Source organism: Phyllobates terribilis, unplaced genomic scaffold, assembly GCF_046119375.1.
Source record: "Phyllobates terribilis strain yellow unplaced genomic scaffold, ASM4611937v1 Scaffold_3__8_contigs__length_932513732, whole genome shotgun sequence".
NCBI classification, from domain to species: domain Eukaryota; kingdom Metazoa; phylum Chordata; class Amphibia; order Anura; family Dendrobatidae; genus Phyllobates; species Phyllobates terribilis.
This window is the reverse complement of record NW_027362763.1, coordinates 780,695,453-780,711,480: the sequence shown is the minus strand read 5'-3', so window position 1 is coordinate 780,711,480 and position 16,028 is coordinate 780,695,453. Positions and strand designations below refer to the sequence as shown.

Below are 16,028 nucleotides of genomic sequence, written 5' to 3'. Positions count from 1 at the left end.
ACAGTAAGAATAAACCCTGTACAGACTCATCAGATTTCATCATGATGAGAGTGATTGTCTTCTCTAACCGGTGTTTAACGCCTCATCTGTGACCATGAGTTAGCTGCTATCTGCTTCATCTTGACTATGTGAAAGTTGTATGTGTAATTTCCGTATGTGTAAAATGTTCAGCTCCACAGATAGTTCTAACTATTAGATATACTAGCAGTAGAAATATGGGGAAAAAGTCACGTTTTCCCCCTTTTTTCCGTACCTCAGTACTTTGTTAGGGCTTGTCCACTGCTTTATAATCTTCCCCATCTGTCCTAAAAGCCGCAGACAAGCATATTTTGTAATTTGTTATTGAGCTTGTGTCTCTCTGCCAATCACATGATTCAGTATGTCTACACTGTTTTATTACCGGTGGCTTTCCGTCTTACCTGTCACTCTTTCGGTCTCTGGGTTCGGTGGATCATCACCACATCGCTTTAGAAGGAGAGTGTAGGAAAGCTTGGTGACGACCCAACTGAATATTTTGGAGCAATAGTCTATATTCTATTGTCATTGGACAGGATTTTTTGGAAAATGGCTTCAACAGTTTTTTTTTTTTTTTTTATACCTTGGGTTCAATAACTGAGTTTATTGGATGGTACCATGTATTATTCCACTTCCATTCTAAGCTTTGTCGTTTTGCTTTGCTGTTCGTTGTGACCATGTACGAGCTGATGGTTGAGTATACCTGAGAAAGCCCAGTGGGACCGAGGGGTTGTGATCACAATGTCGCTCATGTGCCCGGCCATTTTCTGGTCTAGTGTCTGGTGGCACACAGAGGCTGTTGTTCATGCTTGGACCCTCTGTAACTATCACATGCCGGTTCTCACCGTTACTCTCAATGCCTCTCTGTTCTCGTAATGATGAAAAATTACAGTGAAAGTGGAACGTTGCAGTTTAAGTTTCTTCCACAGGCTTCAAAGTTCCCTGGAAATCCACAGTTGTACATTCCTAAAGATCACTAGACAAGCACGAGTTTACTCATTGTAATATCACTTAGTAGGGAACATTTTTATTAACCTCATTTCTTATGTACAGTTTTTAGGCTTTGTTCACATCAGAATTATTTAATTATTGGCAATGCCAGACATCAGCGGTGCCCATTGTACCTCATTTACAGTAAAGAAATCCATTGGATTTCCATTATGATGCCTGGCATTTTACTGGACAAAACTGGGCAACATGCTTTCTTATTTTGTATAGGGATTTTGTCCGGATCTGAACAGCATGTCCAACACAGGTGTGAACAGACCCTTAGTTACATAACTTAGTTACAGTTGGCATCATTTCTGTAAATGGTCGTCATACCTGCTGTGTTCATGTGTCCTCTAAAATACTGGGAACATGCATTTGCAAAATTTTGGGGAGGGAAAAAGCAAATGAAACTGTTCAGTTTACTCTAACTTTAGTTTCGAACATTTTTATCAAGGCCGGAACTACCTAAAACGCTGGACGTCAGACTAACAAAGGCCAAGGTAGTCAGCTGTTTTTATAGAAAACTGTTCACTTCGAAATAGAGGAAAACTTTACTTTTTGATAGGTTTTCCTATTTCCAGAATACTTTTTTTAAATTTGGCAAAGTAAATGAAAAGGGTTTTACGTAGCTCAATAACAGGAGTGTAAATTAGCCCTAAGGTCTGGTTCCCACATAGTAATTGCCACCCACGTGTTTATTTTCATCTTGATTATTTTCCCTCTGAAACTGGGAATGAGTCCAAAGGGAAAACGTATAAAGCTTTCATTTATACCTGTGTTTTTCCTTTTGGCATCTGCTCCCAATTTTGGCGGAAGTCAATGTGGGCAGCAAGGGCACCATAACCACAGTGAGGTAACTTGGCCTTTATAGCAATTTTGGGTTTTTTGTTATTCTCTTTATGCTTCGCACAGGTGCTGGACCCCAAAACGGACATGGGTAGACCCTTCTTGTGTAGGATGAAACTTGCAGCAGAATCTCCGCGTGTAACCTTTGTGGTGGCATACGTCACCTCGTTTGGGCTAAGAGGAGTTCATTTTCTAGTAAGTGTGGGGTGTTTTTATTTTTTTTAGTTCGTGCCAAAAAATTAAGTTTTCGCTCTAACTTGGTTCTTTTCAGCTTTGCAGAAGACCCCAGTTTTTTTGGGTAGACTTTTTTTTAAAGATTATACTATAGGGGTTCATGGATTTCATGGCGTTGGTAATATTAATTTACCAAATTGTTTGGCTTTGAAGAGGACACAAGTCACTCTGTGAACAAATACAGGAAGAAAACGTCATTTACTTTTCATCCAGTGACCTTTGCTCGTCAGATTGTGCAGGACGGTGCGAGCTGGGCTGGGTCTCCTCTGCCAGAGTTGGCATTGAAGATTGTGTGCGCGATTATTAATTTTCTACTACGAGAACTTTTTGGACATGGTACTTGAGGCATGTACTTTTTCAATGCTCTTGTAAAGTTTTGACAGTGGACACTATCAAGATGTGCTATCTACATGTGGATAGTCTACATGCCATCAGAATAGCGATGGAAATCATGAGTAGCTTGATAATGATGGTATAAAGTTTACATATTACTATGAATCGTGTTTAACTAGCAACTGAAGGGTTGTCGGACCCTCCCCTGATAACAGCATCCTTGGAAAACCACATGTAAAAAGTAAAGCTGTTAATTATTACTCACGTTTTGTAGGATTGATTGGAAATGTTTACAGATGAATGCTATAGGCACCATTTTTTGCTCCTAATTCATAAGCTTCGGTACGCCCTTTTAATGTAACAGGATGACTCTGCCCCATAAATATTGGTAGAGAACTGCCCACATGGCGAATGCCTAGACACCTTGGATAAAGAAGCATAAAGGCTGGCATTTTGTGCACCGGTCTTCATAGTGTCCACTGGACTAAGATGCGCCAAATTCATTAAGAGGAAATGGCTTGGAGAACAAAGCGCAATAGGGTGTTTTTCAAATTACAGTGTTAGGCAAAAGATGCTACCGCCAACACTGTAAAGGGTATTAATTAGAGATCCCAGCTGCTGCAGCTCCACAGATTGTCATAACCAGTGTAGTATTGGAATATTCAGAAGTTGTGGGTAACCTGCGCTGCTGGTATTATATCCAATAAAGGAGTCCAATCGAAAGAGGGTGTCTGTGTAGGTTATTCTCTATGTTTCGAAGTATTCTTACTTTTCTTTCTCCTGAAGTAGTAAGAGTACTTCGAAATTATTATGTGCTTCGCAGAGGGACCCAGCAAGACCGGCACCAAACCAGCAAAGGCGCAGCCACAGACGCACTTGGCACAAGCTGCCCAGCTAGGCAAGTCTTAAGGGCTGGGAATATTCTTCGCCCAGCTCCCAGTAAATCGAAGGGGGACTTTGGCAGAGCCCTTCCCTGGCCCATTGTTGCTGGACAGCTGTCGGATGGTGCCTAGTCGAGGACCAGTTGAGTACCTCTGCAAAAACCCCAGGAAGTGTAACCAGAGGAGAAAATGAGACAACACCTGAAAACATAGGAAAACCTAATGCTAGCCCCACTCACCACCAAGCACATAGGGAACTGCAATAAACAACAAAGGACTGAGCAGGGTTAAATAGCCCGGCTAATGATCAGGTGTTGATTACCTCCCAATCTTCCCCAGACAGCCATTCACTGCTAGCTTCAGCAGCAGGCTGAACATAATCCCACCACTGCTCAGCACCAGACACAACAGCGTCACGCGTCGTCACACATCCCACAACACCATGTGTAGTAGCTCCGCCTTCAGGGCAGGACATTGGCGGCGCTTGCGACAGGAGTAGCCTAGCTCCGAACCTGCTTCATTTCAAGGTGGGAGCACAGAACCACGATTCGTAACAGAAACCACGTAGAGATTATACCGCACTGATACCCTTTCTCGATTGGACTCCTTTATTGGATATAATACCAGCAGCGCAGGTTACCCACAATCAGTGATGTGGAGTCAGTTGGTATAAAATGGACCGACTCCGACTCCTAAAGTATATAATACATTAGGTTCCGTAGTACAATGTGGTATGTGCTGAATATTTTTTCATAAGAATTTTGGAAAGTTATGAAATCTCCTATAAATGTCTGTTCCGTTCCTGATCTAAGGATCTCGGCTTTTAGTTGAGATGAATCTCTGCTGCACTTTATGTACACGCTCAGTAGTGAGGCTCCTCGCCAGTGCTTTAGTCAAAGACATTTAGGTGTCTGAGGTTTGACTTACCGACTCCACAGCCCTGCCTTACAACTCTGAATATTCCTAAATTCATTAAGAGGTGATCTTTTCAGGTCCCGTGTGAAAGATAGACGTACCCCAGTCATGGACTGGATTACATTACTGCTGTAAGTAATTGCCACTCTTGTGCCTTAAATTTATAATGAATTTGTTGTGCTGCTCGAGGCCATTCTTCTAATAGTGGAACTTGTGTCAAAATGCCAAATTGCAAATTTTGGGGAAAACTATGCACCACATATTACACAAAAATGTTTCTCCATTTGCATCTGTTTTTTCTGGCACAAACTGTATGATAAATTATCTACTTGGTTCAAAGTATGTCCAGCCCTGAGGTACTGGACATGTGCTTGTGCCATTTTGGGGCATCTTGAGATGTAGGGGAACTTACCAGCTGGGCTGCCACTAGTGAGCTGCTTGCCCCCGGGAGATTTCAATAAGGTTACTGCAATCTCCTGTTGTATATCGTTCCTTATTGTTTTCTATTACCCGAGATGTAATGAGATGGTGTGCGGTGAGGGATGATGCTTCTGCACACAGAATAGGGGGGATTCTCAGCAGTCAGGTCAGATTAGCATCTGTCCAGTCATTCAGTCAGCGATTTATCTTTGAGTCATATAACATGTACTAAGCTATAAAAACCCCATTTTAATTGGACTCCCTGGTCTGCTCGCTGCCGTCCAGCTGGAGCACACGCCGTATCTGGACTTGTCACAGGTCTCTCTCAATATATTTGCTGCCTTAATAGCCAGATGGAATAAATGCTTATGTAATTCCCATGTCATCCAATATATGAGCCAGGGAACCTATGAAGGGCTTTCTGAGGATTTTGAAGTGGATCCACATCAAAACAGTCCAGGTGAAGATGACCCAAGGCCGGCTCCACCCATCCCAGTATGGACAGCGATGTCTGGACTGACCACAGTTCTCCTGACCCAAACTTAAAGGAGATGGCCTCTTTATTTTAAAAAATGTGCTTGGGGGGGGTGTTTGAATGATTTTCGGGCACTTACTATGGAGCATGCTATATGATTGACTGCTATGAGAAGAATACACCAATTTAGCCATGAAAAAATGGATCTCTTGAGAGTTAACACTGGAAAAATCAGATGTGTATTTACAGAAAATCGATGCTGACTAGTGATGAGCGAGTATGTTCTGTTAACCCTTTTGGCGAGCATGCTCTGGTGCTCGCCATGTATCTTCAGCATGCTCGGGTGTTATGTTTTAGTCACTCCGTGCTCATGATTTGCGACTGTTTGACAACTTTAATACATATGAGGAATGCCTAAGAAACAGGCATTCCTCACATTCCATCACAATGGAAAAATCTGATAAATGCATTTATGATCTGCAGCTTCACCGGTTTATAGATTACATGTTTAGGCCTCATTCATATCTGAATACAGACAGAAAATATTGCATTTAGCTTTATAGGTTTATGGCAGTATTGGGCCCACACTTTTTTTTTTAGATTTACTTTACGTGTCAGTATTTGCCTCATATTGCAGAGCCAAATACTGAGCCATAACACGCATGTAAAATACAGAACTGTGGCATGGTATGTTGTCTTCAATTTAGAAGTGGATTTTAGTATGTATTTTGTGCCAAAATCTGAATGAAAATCGTCCATGTTTGCAATGGGTAATTTGCGTTGTCATTCACGTTCATCTGACAGTGGATTTTTCATTGGGTTTAGGCCATGTGCCGTTTATTAGGGTCAGCATTAGTGAGGAGCGAGCATGCTCGGGTATTGATGTGTACAGGCAAATCCTCTTCTCTGGAAGCAATGTTCTCTCTCGCTCCCCCATCGCTGTGCAGCGCTTTATCTGCCATGGTTTGTACGTGGGTGTACAACATTGTGCTCCTCATGTTCCTTCTGCCGCAGTTATACTGAATTTTCTGGGATACTGAGGTAATTGTAGACATTTACCCGATCATTTTCTAGCCCTGAATAAGAGTGGCTCCAGAATTTTTGCGGTTGGATCCTATAGTGATGTGCTGACCTGTCATCATTTTGATCGGTTTTATATTTTCCCTGTGGAACCCAATAAAGATCAATGCTAGCGTGATCGCAGCCTCAATGGTCCATCTTGTCCCACAGACATAAAGGCAAAAAACACTATCGGGACCGCATTCTGCATTGTTGTCTGGAAATTAATTTGTTGGTCAAGTATTCAGGATTAATTTTTACCATCAGGACAGGATGAGTAAGGGGCTGCCAGCCTTCCTTAAACCTTGTATCTCAGCAGATGTCAGGAGGCAATATGGTTGCTCCTAAGCCCCACACATTTTAGGTGATCTCTGCCGAATGCTCTTGTGTTTGCTGGGAAAGAGCCACTGTTCAACTCGTCTGATGGCAAATCATCTCCTAGAGAACAAAAAGATCGGCAGTCCGAAATCTGACATGCAGGACGCTCCTCTTCCCTGACAATCTGTCGTTGCCCCCTTCTCCTCCTTACACATCGATATTATCAGGTTTGATGGATGTTGGCCTAATGTGTATGATGGCCTTTACACATTAGATTGCTGTGAAACCCCTCTGATATTGACGGATTCTTGAATCTAATGAGCCTACCGTCAAGCAGGCGTGTTACCCTATGTATACCACTAGGCCTACAATGGCGTAGGTCACCCATGGACTATTGAAAAGCCGGTATAAATCTAAAGCAAAACGTCCCTCTTTTGGCCTCAGTTTCGTAAGTGTAACCCCATGGATAAGGCTTTGCAGACGCTAGTAACTATTTCTGGTGTATACACCAAATATAGGGCTCAAATCTTATGTGGCTAGGGACTAAAGCTGGCCATATACATGGCTGCCTGCCATCTCCGCCGACTCTCCTGGACACAGGAGCGATTGGTCGAATCTAGTGCTCCTATGTCATCTGAGAAAGCTGCTGTCAATATCAGCTGGTTCAGCTGACATTAGTCTGTATATGGGGGCTTTTATAAGATATCTCTCTACATTATATATGGCCCCACTACAGCAGGGGAGACTTAGGTTTCCTTAGGAACTCCATTAACTCTGACCAAATTCTGAACACTGTTGCGATTGCTCACACTCATTGGAATGAGAAATGTGTCCATTGTGTGTTCCTTGTTAGCTGGCCATTAGCTGGTTCTAGCTGGCCACTTTTGGCCTCTGTTTTTTATTTCTGTGCTAATTTTATAAATAAACTTCCAATTTCTGGTTTGTCTGCAGCTGCCAAGAGATTCAGGAAATGTTCCTCGCATCTGCTGCTGTTCACCCCACGTTCACTTCCTCTGTGCGTTGTTCCCTGTATTTATGGTATTCGGGGATTTATTTGGTGTCATCTTCCCTAGAAGCAATGACTGACTTTTCTAAGACTACTTGATTCTTTGTCATTGGATTGTATGACTGCTTTGCGCTATGCTTAATATATTTTTCCAGTTGTACATGATATATTGGGTAGAAAACCCTGTGCTGGCCTTATGTGCAAAGAAAATTTGAGAATTTCCCTATTGAAAACTGTAGCACTAAAGTCTGGCCATTTACGCCATGTTCACATGTTGTCACACTGCAGTTTTCTGATGTCATTTGCATAAAACAGGTTTTTTGCAAGTGCAGAGCTTTTGCCACTGTATTGAAGCGCAATTTGTTATTAACGATATTTTGTTGTATAATTCCCTATCACTTAAGGCTGGGTTGATACTTCTTTTTTTTTTTTTTTTTTGTTCTGTTATGGGGACAGTAAAACAAAACAGATCTGCACCAGCCCGTCCCCATTAGCTATATTGGTGTCCATCATTTTAACAAAAAAAATGCATGCGTGCTGCTTCTTTTTTTTTTGTAGTAAAAGTGATAGTACTTAAATTGGAAGCTTTGACATAAGTGGGCTTCAAGGGGTTGTCTCCATTCACCAAACTTCAACCCACAGGTACAGCTATGGGGTCTCCAACGGTGCCCCTGTTCTGTGTTGCTTGACAGTACAGTGTGATCAATGTGACGTCATCGCTACAGCCAAGGAGGGGAATCCTTGAATTGTCCACACGTGACAGCAAATATTGCAAAAGGTTAAAATCTGCAGATGATAAATTAAGATGCTTCACATTTAAAAATTAAGACCAAGTCAGTTTAGTCATGGTAATTATTCACATCCATATGGATGAGATTTTATTTTATTATTTTTCTAATCTCAATCACTTTGTTGCTACTGTAATCCTATACCAATTTGCTGTCCGCAAATCTGCAGCATGTGAACAAGCCTTTCATTTTTATTTTTTTTTTTAAATGAAGAAATCTATCTAGTAACAATAACAACCTATGAAGCGTTCCATAAATTGTTAAATGACAAGATTTCCCTTCCCCCGCCAATACCAAAGGCCTGTCCTGCTGAGAAGCTTCCTTCGATATGTCTAGATAGAGTTTCAAGCACAGGAAATTGCATCTGGCTCATATGTAGTAATACAGATAATGTGACTAATGTCACGTATGGTTCTCCCTTGTGAAAGTATTCTGAGATTCGGGCTGTATGCCGATCATTTCCCGGGCCCCTGTGTGAGTGAAGATGGAGCACATGCTGTATACATGGCGTATACACGGTGACAGCAGATATTGGCCATGCGGATCTCTTGTTTTGCTGTTGCACAGTTTCCATCATAACCAAAATATTTCTGGTCTCTGACAAAAAAGCAAGTGACTTGATTGTGAACAGACCCCGAGGTCATGTGCATTAGTCACCCTTGACACACACCATGTGCATAATCCTAAGAATGTGTGCCGCATATCGGGGGTCGATGCCCCTCCAATGTCCTAACGTGGGGGGTCTTTTCAAGTGTCCATAATTTCTCTGAAATGTATTACACATAAAAATTCTCACAAGACAACAGTTTTGCCCTGTGAGTGACCTCCAGATATGTGGTAACCTTTCTCCACTCGCCCATCGAACTCTCGTGTGAATAGTACTTTCACCCGCTGTGTTGTTTTTTTTTGTTTTTTTTTTAAGATGCTGGATGTGGAGTCAGATATTTGGTGGTAGGCTTTTCTTTTTAAGTTGTTACCTACACAGAATTTCTAAAAACCCCATTGACACAGCTGCCTTCCGCAGTCTGGGGCCTCTCCGGAACAAAGCACAACTGCTACTCTACACCTGTGGTAAAGAGGGCACTCGCCTGTGACGTGTGAGGGTTATCTGCCATAGCTTTAGGTAATATATGATGTTGATTTAGGGAGATATGAAAGCGGGCTCTGGCTGGGTCCTTTCAGATTTATGGACCACTTACACGGGCCGATATCGGGTCAGTAATGAGCGCCGATCGATTTGTATTCAAGTTGTTCAGCGCTTGTTTACCGGCCTATATATTCAGGCCGATGGGTAACGACTGTGATGGAACAGATTATTACGATCATTCTGTCGCCATCCATCATGTTATTGGCGGCCTATCTCCTGTTTACACCAAGCGATGTGCTGCTGATAATGATATTTATGCCGCCATGAATATCAGATCGCCCAGCGAGCAAGCGGTTTACTAGTTGGTCAGTTGATTGCTGGCATGTACACCCTGTCAGATAATCCGTAACAAGCGTCCATAAAAACGCTTGTCGATTATCGGCTTGTGTAAAAGGATCATTAGTAATTACACAAGGGCTTCTTACAATGGATGTTTAGTGAGGAGGAGTGTGAATGGAGCATCGGTGAAGTATGTGCCCGCCCTTTCTATTCCGTGTTCATGGGGCTGACTGAAACATCCAAACTCTGTATTCCGCAATCATCCCTAGTCCTACAAGTACTATGCTATTGTGTTCTGCTAGAAAGAAAAAAGTTGGTTACAAGGAGTCCAAAGTTTCATATTTTGGACACTGCCTGGTTGAAATCAATGGCTGTTTGAAAACTAGAAAAAACGATTTTGTGTGGTTTCCCCGGTGGAAGCCCCCAATGGAGCGAGACGTGGTGTGAACTAAGTCTAATTTGTTTCAGATTTGTCATGTGAAACGTGACAGTAAAGCACAACCTTATTCATGTATCATGTAAAAAGTTTCTTTTTTTTTTATATCAGATCTGTTACATGTCTTACACAGTGGAAATTTTCGGCCGATTTCATCCATTGCAATGCACAGACCCTGGTGTGGGTATGTGTCTAAGGCACACGTGTCAATCTCCGGCCCGTGGGCCAAATCTGGCCCGCAGGGTGGTTTTATTTGGCCTGCGACACCAGAACCACCACCCCTATGTGGAGCTCATTATTCTGCATGGAGGACTATGTGGGGCCCATTATTCTCTATGGAGGACTATGTGGGGCCCATTATACTGTATGGAGCACTATGTGGGGCCCATTATTCTGTATGGAGCACTATGTGGGGCCCATTATTCTGTATGGAGCACTATGTTGGGCCCATTATTCTGTATGGAGCACTATGTGGGGCCCATTATTCTGTATGGAGGACTATGTGGGGCCCATTATTCTGTATGGAGGACTATGTGGGGCCCATTATTCTGTATGGAGGACTATGTGGGGCCCATTATTCTGTATGGAGGACTATGTGGGGCCCATTATTCTGTATGGAGGACTATGTGGGGCCCATTATTCTGTATGGAGGACTATGTGGGGCCCATTATTCTGTATGGAGGACTATGTGGGGCCCATTATTCTGTATGGAGGACTATGTGGGGCCCATTATTCTGTATGGAGGACTATGTGGGGCCCATTATTCTGTATGGAGGACTATGTGGGGCCCATTATTCTGTATGGAGGACTATGTGGGGCCCATTATTCTGTATGGAGGACTATGTGGGGCCCATTATTCTGTATGGAGGACTATGTGGGGCCCATTATTCTGTATGGAGGACTATGTGGGGCCCATTATTCTGTATGGAGGACTATGTGGGGCCCATTATTCTGTATGGAGGACTATGTGGGGCCCATTATTCTGTATGGAGGACTATGTGGGGCCCATTATTCTGTATGGAGGACTATGTGGGGCCCATTATTCTGTATGGAGGACTATGTGGGGCCCATTATTCTGTATGGAGGACTATGTGGGGCCCATTATTCTGTATGGAGGACTATGTGGGGCCCATTATTCTGTATGGAGGACTATGTGGGGCCCATTATTCTGTATGGAGGACTATGTGGGGCCCATTATTCTGTATGGAGGACTATGTGGGGCCCATTATTCTGTATGGAGGACTATGTGGGGCCCATTATTCTGTATGGAGGACTATGTGGGGCCCATTATTCTGTATGGAGGACTATGTGGGGCCCATTATTCTGTATGGAGGACTATGTGGGGCCCATTATTCTGTATGGAGGACTATGTGGGGCCCATTATTCTGTATGGAGGACTATGTGGGGCCCATTATTCTGTATGGAGGACTATGTGGGGCCCATTATTCTGTATGGAGGACTATGTGGGGCCCATTATTCTGTATGGAGGACTATGTGGGGCCCATTATTCTGTATGGAGGACTATGTGGGGCCCATTATTCTGTATGGAGGACTATGTGGGGCCCATTATTCTGTATGGAGGACTATGTGGGGCCCATTATTCTGTATGGAGGACTATGTGGGGCCCATTATTCTCTATGGAGGACTATGTGGGGCCCATTATTCTCTATGGAGGACTATGTGGGGCCCATTATTCTCTATGGAGGACTATGTGGGGCCCATTATTCTCTATGGAGGACTATGTGGGGCCCATTATTCTCTATGGAGGACTATGTGGGGCCCATTATTCTCTATGGAGGACTATGTGGGGCCCATTATTCTGTATACTGGTTGACCCGCGACTTTGTCCAAGTTTTTCATTTTGGCCCTCTGTGTGTTTGACATCCATGGTCTAAGACCTTTACTACAGTCACACCTCATGTGCCCGAGACTTTCCACGTATTACTATTGTAGAATTTACGCTATCTTCATCCACTTTGAAATCTTACATAGCTTAGCTGCATATCATCAGCTGTGACACAAATTCCAAAGAATGCAAGCGGTTTATTCCTCATTTTGGGATTGTAGCCAATGAAATCATTCTCTTTCCTGCGGCTAACCACATATCCAGGGTAAACAAGTGCAGTGTAAATTTAGACAGTTTGCTTTATTTTAGCATAAAGCACTTATCTGCAATCCTCAGTGCAAGATGGTATAGAATAATGGATCTGGGGAGCAAGAAAGAAAACCTTTTGTCATAGTTGAGTTTTGTGTCTGTGTGTGACCCTACAGCTGGGGCACATGAGTTCTGTTGGTTATTACTAGTCTGGTTATACGATGTCTAATCTTGGCTGCTCTCCTGCCTGTACGTCTCGTGCATTTTCAAAATCAGTAATAAGGAAACAGACCTTGGCGAGCGGAGTTGCTATATGACCTTATTGCCTCCGTACAGGCAGCTTCCTTCCTCCTGTTAATGCAAGATAACCGTCAACGGCTTCTGTTTCATTCTAACCGTTTTCTTTTTCCGTTTTCCTGCTTTACTTTGCATCTTCATTTGCATTTCTTCCTCTGGGGAGACAATGTTTCAAGTAAGGTTTCCAAATTATAATTCTTGTTAAATTATCGAGAATTTTTTTTTTTTTTTAAAGTAATCTGGTTGGTTCTTATCCACCTTTCCCATGCATTGGGATGGAAGAAAAAGTTATAATACAATTATGGATCCTTTACGGGATTATACCAAGGACTGGTGAGGGACAAAAAAAAATGAAAGTTTGAATCACCCACAGAATAAGTGCTGACTTGCTGATAGCTCTGGGTCTAATGATTGGGACCTCTGCCGAAAGTGGGGCACTGTAAAGTTTTGGCAATGTGTATCGGCAATCGAGTATATGCACCACCACTCAATTCATTGTTTATGGGACTGCTAGAGATGGGCAGCTACAGCTCTCGGCTATCTCTGGCAGTCCTATAACCTTGTAGGAAGCCATGGTACACATGCTGAACTGCCGGCCCATTCACTGAGCACATTACCAGTTTTTTTCTAAGTGATAACTTTAAAAGTTGGTATAAACCCTATAAGCATCGACATTATTGCCCCCATTCTTCATATCTTCCTGGCATTGGAAGAGTCTTAAAGTGAACCTGTCGGCGCGATTTTGTAAAGTAAAGACATTGCTGTAATGATGTAATACAGATTAAATTGATACCTTTGGTGAAGAAACCTGCTCTGTAGTTCTTGAAGTTTTCTGATAATTAAATACAGGGGCCGGACTGTGTACTGGGTCTACTGCTCCCTGTCTGTGATTCCCCGGCCCCTCCGCCTGCGACCTCTGATTGAAAAGGAGATTTTAGAGAGGAGGCAAGTCGGTGACCAGAGGCAGGCAAAGGGGCTGGGGAATCAGTCAGGGAGGAGAAGAAAGACCCAGTGCACAGTCCAGCCCCTGTGCACCAAAATCAAAATAGTAGAAAACTTCAAATGGTGAGTAAAGAACTATAACAAAGCTGGTTTATTCACCAAAGCTATCAATGTAATCTGTATTACAGCGCCATTCCAGCCATAGCTTTACATTACGAAGTTGTGCAGTTCTTTTTAAAGTGCTTTAAACATATTGGCTGAACCCATCAATTTCCATTTGAATAGTGGACTATCAAATGTGTATGCAAGTCTCTTAACATTTGCCTGATTGAGCACAGACTGGAGAGGTCCCCTGTGCAAAAAAAAACAATATATGGACCCTTTGCAGTTCACTAGCTTATCATAATGCATAATTCTTCCTTCTTTGGAGGTGTAAATGGCCTCCTTACCTCTTGGGTACCAATGAAAAGTCCGCCTTTGATTGGGCATATTGGGTTATAAGATGCCCGATCGTTTGTTCCCATATTAGATGAGCCATATTCCTCTATGATTAAAAAACAAACAAAAATACACATTCTCGACCAAGCCATATGTATGGAGAATTTGGAAGAAAAGTTTTCGGCCAACTGCTTTCCAAGGTGGATAGCAACCTTTAGCCTACTGCTTCCACCATTATGGCCACTGGAAGAATATGCTAAAATACTTTTGTGACTACCATTTGTATTGTTAACTGGCACTAATATGATCCTAGGGTAGAATAATGTCAGTCAGGGCTTTATAGTTCTTCAAACTCCTAAATCTAAAGATTTGTATATCCGTCTACAGTTTTGGCGGAGCAGCCATAAAAAGGCCATTTCCTGCCCCAGAGAGTCATATTTCTAATCTTTCAATAGAGACTTTATAAAATCAAGATGCCTTGTAATGGGGCATGGGAAAGCATGATGATGTACAGTATATAATATATCATGGTGATATCTGGGCCGGGGTCCGAGGTAATTGCTGTGATATTTAGTGAAGAATGAGAATACTTGACATTCTACCTTCCTCCACATGAAATACTTCACCCATGGAAGACGCACGTCCTCTTACCCCTTGGAGCCGGAGCACTGGAGGAAGTGGAGGAATTTCCTTTTGCTATTGCATTTGTTTTCTTGCGTGGCCAACACAATGGAGTTACTGTGTCGTAGTTCATTGGGCAGAATACTGTTCCATAATGTGACTTAGATCTGCAGCTCATCAAGAAAAGTTGATGCTCTGCTTCCTTCGAGATGCTTACATGTGATGTAGATGTCTGCGAGAAATGCAATCGAATCACATGAGGTTTACATTATTTTTAAAACCTATTTAAAGTGTAACCATCAATTCAATTTTTATTTCAGAAATCAATAGTACATATGAAAATAAGCAACTTTGATATATCTAATCAGAGAAATCTGCTTCTTTCTCCTTCTGGACCAATCAATAACTTTCAAACTTCTTACATCTGAAACCTATGTCACTCCAGCTCTAATCCCACACCCAATACCTCCTTCTCTTGCTTGACTGACAGTCTCGATGCTCTTTGACTTGAGGCAAAAGAGCTATCAATGAAGCAGCAGGAGGAAGCTGGGAGGGGAGTAGAGCTGGAGTGACAGAGGCTTCAAAACTGCAAATGTCTCTTTAGCCTCATTAACACATCAATTCAAACACTGATTTCTCCGTAACGGAGGAGCCCACTGGCCAAGTAATGGTATTTCTGAACTTTTACTTTGAATATAAATAGCTTGGAGTGTGAAATCCTGACAGATTCCCTTTTAAAGGGCTGTCCGTAGGGTGCAGTCAGACTGCCATATTACTCGCGCATCGCATCCCTTGGACTGGCCGTCTGCTCTCCTGACCTGGGCGTGACCGCTGTATAGAAATACATGCTGTCACACTTGGGTCAGGAGAGACGACGGCCAGTCTGAGGATTGCGATGTGATCCTCGCTAGAATAATACTGCAGTCTGTCTGCACACTTAATGTGACATCAGGAACGCACCTTTTTTCTGCTTCCCAGCTTAATACTCAGGTGGGGGTCGTGGTGGGAGGTGCTTTTGTTATTGATTCACAGTTCGAGCCAGCAGCATGGTTGAGCGGCTGGCCCAAACACTGTTCTCTCCGATTCTGTAAGCAGATGCAGCTTCAGAGCAAGACTTGCAAACTCTATTGCATAGACCTTGTAAGCGTTGTGCTTGTTGCTTCAGAGACTGGCCACTGCTGGTAGACTGCAGTGGTGGCCGGTAACCTATAAAGCAGACGGTAAATAAAATAACATAAAGAATCTCCTCTCTTCTGAGAATGAGAAGGATTTTTAATAAGGAGAAAATTGCATTGTTTGTTTTTACAATCTGTTTTATACCCATTCATGAAGACAATTTACATAAAAAGAAACTTTTATTTTCCTCAGTGCCAATGTAAAAGCTGTATAATTAATAAGATACAATGTTATGTTACCTTTACTGATCATAATGCCAGCATTGCTCAAGGGTAGAGGGGTTTTTGCTTTAATATTTTAGCAGCTTCTAATAGGGA

General features: G+C 42.7%; 1 protein-coding gene across 2 annotated transcripts in view; it reads left to right on the top strand.

Annotated features, from left to right (window-relative positions):
- Positions 1–16,028, top strand: part of SPTBN1 (spectrin beta, non-erythrocytic 1) — a 197,311-nt gene that overhangs the window by 100,148 nt on the left and 81,135 nt on the right. The window lies entirely within an intron of this gene.